This window comes from Pinus tabuliformis, chromosome 5_2 (assembly GCF_031772625.1).
Source record: "Pinus tabuliformis cultivar Carrire ecotype Pingquan chromosome 5_2, CPIR1, whole genome shotgun sequence".
Lineage (NCBI taxonomy): Eukaryota > Viridiplantae > Streptophyta > Pinopsida > Pinales > Pinaceae > Pinus > Pinus tabuliformis.
Window position 1 is genome coordinate 449591839 of NC_142306.1, and position 10366 is coordinate 449602204.

Sequence of the window (10366 nt, forward strand, 5' to 3'; positions counted from 1 at the left end):
GAATTATTAAACTTAGAAGGTGATATGGCTCTAGAATAGTTGGCTTATATAACACTCTTCAAAAATCCCTAGTCTCTCTTTATATCTTTGAAGATTTTCTCACCTAGTCATTCACTCCCTTTGGATAATACACTCAAAAACTTAGTTATCTCTCTTTGGTGCATACCCTATATGATCAAAATCCTCTATGGTGGGGGGAAAAGGCTCTGGAAATTTCATTTCCCCACCAAAGACAAAACTTTTTATGTGGTTCCTGCTAAATAAAAAAGCCCCCACCTGGAACATTCTCCAAAAAATATATCTTTCTATGGTCCACACAAATGTCCTCTTTGCCTTGAGGAATTTGACGCACTATCTCACATTTGTATTCATTGATACTTTACAAAGGAAATTTAGCAGGAAATTCAAGGAAGAGAAGGGAATGAATACGTATTGCCTGAAGATAACATTGACAACTGCCTCAAGTTCTACCTCACAACATAACCTAAAGCACATCATAGAGCATTTCTTTTGATTGTAAACTGGGGCATATAGCTAGAGAGAAATCATGTGATCTTTGATAACCAAGGATAATCATATATTCAAGTAGTCATCCACAATATTTCTCTTCAAGGAGCCATGCCTTCGCATTCAAAACCTCACATTCCACAAAATCCATCACAAGTGGTCATTCAAAAGGATCTCCTCTGGGCTTTTTTTAATGGAGCGGCCCAACACAATCAATATATTGGGGATATATAGGGTATCATTTATATGTCATAATCTCACTATTTCTCCTTCCCATGCAATATTTGCCTTGCAACAAACAACTATGTTGAGCTATTCATTTTGAATCTTATTCTTCAACTTGATGAAATATTAGATATTTCCTCTTTGCATATTTACAATGAATCAAGATATTGATTGACTAGATGAATGATATAGCTATAATGAGGAATGATACTCTCCTCCCAATCATATTAGTAAGGTTCAATCACATTACTCTTACATCTAACAGGAGCTTATTTATAAGTAACAATGATGAAGTTTGAAGACACTTAATAACCTTGTTAGTTTCACTCTTCTCTTATTATGAGCATGGGTTTTGGTAGAACAATTCAAAATGACTTATTAGTACTCATTCTCGGACTTACAGGAATCATAATTAATTAGAGAAGCAACTAATTCTACAACAACAAATTTTGGATAGATTACATTGAAAATTACAAGTAGTTTTTTGAACAAAAATGTAAATCATATGATATTGAACAACATAGTTTTTTGGGGCCTAGGGCTAGTCAAATGCTTCAACATATACACATATGTATTTTTATTTTGACTATAAACAAAAATACTTGCTTATTTTATCCTTTAAAAATATATATATAATAACAAACAAAATATTCTTTGCCCAAAACCTTAGAAATGGATATCCTTTCCCCCCAAAAAATGAAACTCATGCAAATTTGAAATGATGTTAGTGGCCTCAAGAAATCATTTTGTATGTGAACAATTATAGAATGATAACCATACCTTGTTTTAAGTAAATAAAACAAAATATCCCTCTTGTAATAGTACACTACAATTTCTCCATTCAAGTAGGTTCCAAATCCTTTGTTGATGTTGTTTTCCTCCCAAAAAAATGTTTGTTGTCGAATTGAACTGAATAAGAGTCAAATTAAAGAAAGAAATTTTGAATGATAACTAAACATAATTATAGTTGAATCAAATAAGGTCTACAAGCCCACATTCCAAGAAGGAAATATGCCACAAGGCATCGTGTAGTTGATTTGATCTCAATAGAGGTTGTGATGTGAAGTGGAGGTTGGAAAGTCAGTTCTTTCCCTTCCTTGCTTATGTGTTAGGGTCTCTTTTCACCCCTTTCATACCATGGCATTGGAAGCTAGAAAATAGAGCTACATTAAGTTGTACCCTAACTACAACGAAGAACTACTAAAGAGAGCACACAAAGAATGCATTTGTGTGTTAGAATATCCTTCTTGATGGCTACGAAAAGCCTTGAAGTAGAAACAATACTATAACCTCACAATTATGGTGCCAACATGACCCCCCGTCTTCCCCCCCCCCCCCCCCCAAAAAAAAAAAATAGGTTAACAACTAAAAACATATACCTACAAACAATGGCTTTAGATCTTGCTTAGCTTTTTAAGATTTGATCTTTATCTTGAAGATTATATAGTGTACACATATTTCTTAGAAAAAATGAGAAGGGGTTTGCAGACATAGTTTTAATTCTGTGAAAATATTTAAAACAATATCCTTGGAACTAAAGAACTATTCCAAAGGCTTAGAACCTTCCACGAAGAGAAAACACAAAGGTAATCTATTGGATTTATCTAGAAAGAAATATAAAAGATATATGTGTGTGTGCGCGTGTGAGAAAAATGGATCCATCATATGAAAATAAATAATAATATCCTTCAATATTATTTGGAATGGCCTCAGATGGAACACTACTTATCCTTGGAAAGGATCCTGGGATCAACAGTCAAAACTCACATCTTCTCTCGACCTCACTTGTTTAAAGACTAAATGAACAAGGTTATTTTTATGATTCTTATTTTTAAAGACTAGACTCATTTACAAGAACTCATTCACTTGTTTACATGAACTCATTATGTTCTTATGACTTAGGAATCCAACAGAATTGGTCTAGAAGGTCCTACCATGGCATTGGAAGCTAGAAAATAGAGTTACATCAAGTTGTACCCTAACTGGAACGACAAGCTATTGAAGAGAGCACACAAAGCATGAATTTGCGTGTTAGAGTATCCTTCTGAATGGCTATGAAAAGCTCAGATGTAGCGACAATACAATCACCTCACCATTATGGGACCAGGCTCAAAATCATCAAAAACTGGATATGAATTAAACATGTAAATGAGAATTGAGAAATGAATCTGAATCGAGAAGATGGCAGGCAATCCATGGAAAATCAAAGAAAATAAACTCAATTTATAAATAAAATATATATTAAAAAACACGACTATTATTATTTTAAATTAAGTTTTAATAGCTATTTATATTTTTAAAATATATAAATTTCAGAAACATACTGCCTGAGATATAATAGAAGTAACAGATTGCATGACAGGTGGATCACCGAAACCGCTCCAAAAAAGACTAATCCAACATTCTGAGTAGCGGCACCTGCAGAAACAACAATATTACAGAGCTGCATAACGTATATCGTAGGAAGGAAGAACTAGTGACGTCACTACTGCTTCGACATACACCAAAGGTAAGCTTTGTCTGCTCAGCCTGCAAACTATTTAGAGCCAAACGCAATTCACATAATCAGTTGCTTCCAAATATAACTCTCAGACCCAAATTTCACCGATTAAGCTACTCCCCAAATTTACAATTTAATCCACAGTCGCTTCCAAATTTAACGAATATCGATCCCACCATCGATTCCCGCAGCCGCTTCCTCCGCAGCCGCTTCCTCCGCCGCCGCCTCTTGCTGCTGCCATGAAACTTTCTCCAACATTCCCTTTATGCTGATGTCGAACGCGTCTTCTACCGACTCCGCCGCATATGACACGTCGGAGCTCGACCTCATCATGTAAATGACACGTGGAATCAAACTTAATACATTTTGCTGCATCTCCCTCACCCGCTCGTAACTCAAACCACTCAGCACCCGCTCCACCAGGGACTCGTCAGCGACCACGTCCTGCTCAGAAATGAATACAGAATACCCACCACCGTCGACCTCGCCACCTGGTGGTAGATGCCACGTGTACTGTGTATATGCCGAGTCATTGTTGAAGAACACCGGAATGCAACCGGCTATGATGGTATCGAATGTCGACCGGCGCGTCGGTGTGTCACCGGGGGGCTGCAAGCAGAAGACGGATTCCATGAACGCCTGCATCAGTGGCTCGGCCTCGTGCTTGCAACGCGCCGCGCGGCAGTCCAGCAGGCGGCAGCTGCCCAGCGACCGGGCGCAGAGACGCATGAGCAAGTTGCGGAACCCGCCGTCATTTTTATAGGGCCGCACCGAGCCGGCGAAGCAGAAAAGCCGAGTCCGCGACGAGCCCTTCACCCGGTTCGTCCACTGCTCGATTTCCCACTTTGACGACGGGTGAAACGAAGTCGGGTAAGGCACGGCCTGCTCGTTGGGCATCCACGAGCGCCGTTCGATAGTGAACACGGTCATATTGGTAACCCCAGGGAGCTCCAGCATGCCGGTACCCCAGCCCCTGTAAATCCCGAAGTCCCAGGCCGTGCGGCCCATCACAATGAAATGATCTCTTCCTTCCCTCCGCTTCCACTCGTCTCTGTTTGTCACCCACGTCATCAGCTCCTCGCCGTGCGGGGACCTGAATACTCTGTCCTGCCATGGGTACAAATATCTCAGAGCGTCAAGCCCAGAATAGTAGGGCACAAACACGGCGTCCGCCTGGTTGGCGTCGGGCGTCAGGCAGCGGTATCGTTTCATCCTCTCGTGAAATATGATCTCCAGCATGTATGTATCCGTGTCGAACCAGCCGTTGCCCAGGGAACTCTTGTACGGCTGTCCCAAGCCGTCGTTTTCCGCGAGCGGGCAGATGTTGATCCATTTAGCGAGACCGTATTCGCAGCGTTTCAAGATCTCTGCGTTAAATTCCTCGGGCAGATCGTACATGAAAATCCTCCGACCCCTGCAACTATCGTCGCCAAAGAGGCCCGTATTATCGTTTCCGGCTACTGTCCATACGAGCGTGAGTAACAGGAATGAGAAGAGCGGGTTATTTATTTTCTTCATCGGCACTGGAGATGAATTTGAAGGAAATGTGGAGAATTGCAGGTAATTTATTTTCTTCGAGGAATGCATAGTGCAGGGAAGGAAAAGTGCGCAGAATTATAAATACGGCGGTGGTGGGACTGGGACAGGAGGACCCGGCATGGAGATTTCCAATATTGTTCCAAAGTGGCATCGTGTGAAAAGGTGAAGGGCGGCGTTATAGGAAGAATCTACGGAAGCGTGGCACAGTTCGGGCAATTTCAGGGTTCCGTTAGGGTTTGATGCCACCATGGTGACGATTACGTTGTCTTGATTTGTTTCGTGCTGTGTTTTCTCTTCTTTTTTTTTTTTGGGTGCAGTGCATGAAAGCTCTGTTTGGTTAATGGGAGATGCCGTTTGGATGATGGACAGAATTTCGGGGCCACGGCTACGCTTCCGGTCCAGGTGTTGCAGTGTTCACCGATTTCCTTAAATGGTGATTTGGGTTTAGGGGGTGTGGGATTGGGGTCGTCTGTTATGATTTTTTTTCCGTGTCACGCCTTCATTCAAGTTGTACTTTTTAAAGAATGTTAAATCGTCGATCGCTTTGATTTCGGCGGGTTGACTTTATTTAGTTTAATGATATTGTGGGATGACTCATGAGTCACAGGTCATCGATCATCGATTTGTTAATTTAGCTCGCTGTAGTTTCGCTGATATTATTTTTAGAATTTATGATAATAATAATAATTTTTTTATTTATTTATTTTCATGCATTTTAATAAAATTATTCCTATAATTATAATAGTTGGGTTGATTTTTATTAATCATCAATTTTTAGATTTTGTTTCTACTAATAAATAAAATTATTCCTATAATCATAACAATATTAAAATAGTTGGGTTGACTTTCATTCATTGGATTTTGGTTTCAATAATAAATATAGGTATAGAAAATAATAATATTTTTATTAATTAAATATTTAATCAGTTAGAAAAAGTCTTTTTTTAAAGGATATTAACCATTTCTCATTAAATATTATTTTATTAAATATAATTATCAATATTTCATTAAATATACTATCTTATCTTTAATTCTTTAATGTTCATTTTAATTATTTTATTTATTTTTCTCAAATATTTATTTTCAAACTATTGTGCATCTCTGTGGTATATATCAACTTGTATTCATAGTCTTGATGATGAGCCACTTAGTGGTTTGAAATGGGTCTACCTGATGTGACATGTGATTTACCAAAAAAACTATCCTGGTGAAACACTATGAATCACATAAATTTAAGAAAAAAATTACATTCTCAAATAATAATTTATTTTATTCTATTTTTGGAATTTTATAATAATAATAATAATAATAATTTATTTATTTTTAAATTATATTTTATTTTAGTAAATGGTTGGTAAATTTTAAAAATTCTATTGTTTATAAAATAAAATAAATTATATTATTAACTCTAAAAAATCATAAAATTAAATAAAAATATTTATCATTTCTTTAATTTTAACTTCCATCAACCATTTTTTACCCTATAAAAAAATATTATTAAAATATATCTTTGACTCTTTATTTCATCCCATCAAGTGATGTTGAAAGATGAGATTAAGAATATGTTATTAATATGTTCCTTTTATCCTAAATTAAGCCGATAGGTTTTTTATGGTGAGGTTCTTCCTCATGACACTATAGCAGATTCATTGGCCTAGCAAGAATATACCATTTCGACGGTGCTTATTGACTCAACCTTTATCTATGGTGCTTTGCAGTGTGACTGATCATTTCGCCTTTTTGGATTGTCAAATATTGAAGATCTGACGGTTTAAGGTAGCTGTTGACTCATCCATCTGATTCGAACAACATTTTCCCTTCGTGTCGACATTGCCTCTGCCATAAATGGGAGTGAGGTCCATATCCCTTACCTCTCCTTTGCAGACGAGCCATTCTTTGAGATGAGAATGGAAAGAGATCCATCGATGAAGACACGACCAATAGAAAGTACCCACAGGCCGTAACGACAGGAATGCTAGTCCCTTGCATTTTTAGCCCCTTCTTGCATTTTTTTGCCATATGATCGACAACTGTGACCATCAGCTTAGCCTTAAGGTGCTAAGGCTTTTCGTTCATTGTCGGGGGCTATTTTCCTTTGTTAAATGCTTTAAGCTTGAGGTTCTGTTGATCGAGACAGAAACAGTTTCCCCGAAATCCCTCAAAAAATAGAATGATTACAGTATGAATGTGACAATGGGAAGGATGCGATGGAAGCAGGTCCAACGAATTGCCCAAATCAGTCTGCTGATGAGAATAATCCCACTGGCTTGAGTTTGTTTGAAACCGAAATAGTCATGGAACGAATTTGACCCCTGCTGGATGAATCATATTGGTGGTAGACTGAATTAGTTTAAACATTGGCCTTGATCTGGAGCTCTCTGTTACAACAGACAAAACCAATAAGAGATTTTCCATTTAGAAATGGTGGAAACTATAACAACCAACAGACTTTTATTAAAACAAAACCAATGAAAAAAAAAGTAATCGTATTAACAATTATATACACAGTGGCCCCCTAGAATGGACAGGTGTTAGGAGCTGAGTGGTATCAGAGAAATTGAAATCGAAGCTTTTAACACTGGACGCAAACGAAAAACATCGATATGCGATATGGAGCAGACACAATATTGCATTGACCTCTTTTTAATAACTGAATCACATCCATTTTATCAGCGATTTCAAATGGTCGCACATCACAAAAGTTGCGATATGGACGAATGAAAAATTCTGATTAGATGAAAATTAATACCATATCAGGTCCGGATCAAATCAGCAATCGACGAAGTAACACGGTGACATATCGCAATATCAACGAGATGGCATATCAGAGGTGAATGAAATATCACAATCGAAGATCAGAGGTTGGAAGGATATCGCAATCGGAGATCGAAGATTTTGGAGTGGAATACCTTTGAAAAGTTGCAATCCATTTGGATGCGATAATTTATAGACTGCAGTTGATTATTATATCGGGTCCGGGACTAGAGTGACTATATCGCAAAAGTTCTGATGGGGCACTTTGGAGGTGGAACGTGACAAAAAAGTGGGGCATATCGGAACTTTGGGCCTGAGGCCATATCGTAAGTTTTTATAAGAGCGAACCATGAAAAAATTCGATATCCATATTTCCCCGATATATATTATATGCGCATTATAAAACATTAGCCCTGCTTTGTAATATGAACTTTGGGTTATAATAAGGTCAAGACTTTGAGATATATTAACATATGAGTGTGCGCTAAGGACTTTGGGTTATATATTATATGCTCGGACTTTGGATTATGTTATATATGACAAGAGTGAGGAGTAACTAACATTCAAAGTGAATCACTTAGCAAATAACCGATTACAAAATAATCTAAGACTTTTATGAGTGAAATCTTAGGAAATCGTTAGTAATAATGAAGGTATTTATTCTATCGAAAACCATTAATTCTCCACATTTGGCCATTTATTGATAAAACATGAATTCACATGGGTCACATTACGTGTCAGGATATCGGAAAAATTTATCAGTGAAAGTTCATTGTCGCACCATTAAATCTTGCGATGCCATTTACCTCTGATAGGCTTATAGCACATAGAAGTTTAGAATTATAGGCGGGAAGAATTATCGAAGGTTTCGCATCGAAATTTTCATATCGACAATTTGAAAGGATAGTTGTTGATTAGAAAGCCCCCGATATAAGAATTGAAATATACATGCGGGTAGTATATCGGAGATCAGAGGTCGGAGGTGAGACAAATATCAGAGGATTAGAGGATTGTCGGGGTCGTGTATCAGAGAATATAGTGAGGAGGTATATCAGAGATTGGAGGATCGAAGGATTTGACATGGTGATCAATATAAAAACGCCAATATGGAAACCCTGATATGCTATGTGGCAGTCTTGCGGGATCAGACCTTTATTGCTATACATAAAACATAACATTTTATTATTTTAAGGCTTTAGGACTTAGGAAACCTGATTGGTACATATTTTAATCGTAGTTTTTTTGTTAACGGGACATGTTGGAAAACTCTGATATTAATATTCCGATGAGAGTTTTTTACAGTAAAATCCAATGTTTAAAGCTTAAGCTCTGATATTTTTGTTCTGATAAGGGGAATCTCTTGACTTAATTAAGCTTTTGAAACAATAGAGCTAAGATTACCTTGTTTTATTGGATTTTTTGGGTTTTATCCTTAATTTTTTTTAAAAGGGTCCCCATTATTTATTAGTTCTACCATTAACTATAATGGGGGTTGTTGAGTAGTACAACAATTGGCGACACACTGGGTGAAACACTTATCTCTGTTAAAAAATAAATGAAGGTTTAATCAATTAAACAAGAAGACTTAGAAAGATAAAAATTCTTGAAGTTTTAGTTTGACAATACTCACTCTGGATAAAAGAACTCATCATTTTTTAAATTATCTCATAACCTGCTTATTGATGAAAACCTTTGTTATCCCTATTTTTCATTTAGTCAGTTATAAAGATAAAGTAAAAAAATTATATAAATTTAGCTTTTTAAGATAGACCTATTTGTCACTAGTAGAGCCATTGATGCGAGCAAGCGTCCATAGCCTCGACATGGTTACCATTTAACCACAAATGCACGAATATCCCATCCACTTACAGTAAAAAAAAGTATGTGTCTTTAATCTTATTTTTTTAAAATTTTGTTTTAAAGTTTACTTGAAAGCCATTTCCCTGGTTTGGTGACCAAATTTTGACAGTGCCATTCAGGAGTTATGATGACCTTGAACAAGTCGGCTCGTGATGAGAGCTATTGTCTTAAGGTTATATAACTATAACCCATTATCCTGATTTGGTCGTAAGTTTGATAATGTCAGTATCATTAGTTTCCCATGATCATGGTAACTCGACTCATGATGAGACCTCTTATCTTTCAAGTTTTATATATTTTTGAATTACACTCTAAATTTTTTTAAAATCAGTGGATGGGGAGGCATATTCACTCCTTAAGAGTAATGGATGACAATTGAAGTCAAAAGATGCTAAAACTTCATAATAGCCTTTACTTTTTTAAGGAAAACCTTTTGCATGATCAATCAAGGGATAACTAGATTTTATGAAGTTTTCAAGCTATGAAACATTCACAATTTAATGGATATAAATATTTCAGAGTTTTGTTATAATTTTCAAAACTAAACCTCAATGTTATGATTTTCTTTCTAAAAATCTCTCGCTTAATCAGTCAAATCTCATTTTAGTGATGAGAGACCCCAATATGAGGACAAAAGTGTATTACTTAACAATGCTAGGGCTAAGACATCGATATATACATATGGTTATTTACATATTTACAAAAGGATAGGTATCCTTAATAAAAATATTTCTTTAAAACTAGCCCATTAACAGGAAGAACATCCCTCTTTCCTTGTAGATCTTGTAGAATAAAAGTTGATGGGCCTAGTTTTTGAACACTCTGAAATGGGCCTAGCCATAGTCTTTGGAACTTTGAATGTTTTCCTTTCTCCTCATGGGCTTTGTGCCATTTCAGAACTAGATTGCCAATTTCAAAAATTTATTTTGAACCGAACTTGCATGAAATGGAGACTTAACCAATTGTTGGTGATGGGCATGG

The 10366-nt window shown here is 36.7% G+C and overlaps 1 pseudogene; it reads right to left on the reverse strand.

Annotated features, from left to right (window-relative positions):
• Window positions 1-3388: 3388 nt before the first annotated feature.
• Window positions 3389-4750, reverse strand: LOC149159613 (putative xyloglucan galactosyltransferase GT11 pseudogene; annotated as a pseudogene).
• Between the last annotated feature and the right edge of the window lie 5616 nt (window positions 4751-10366).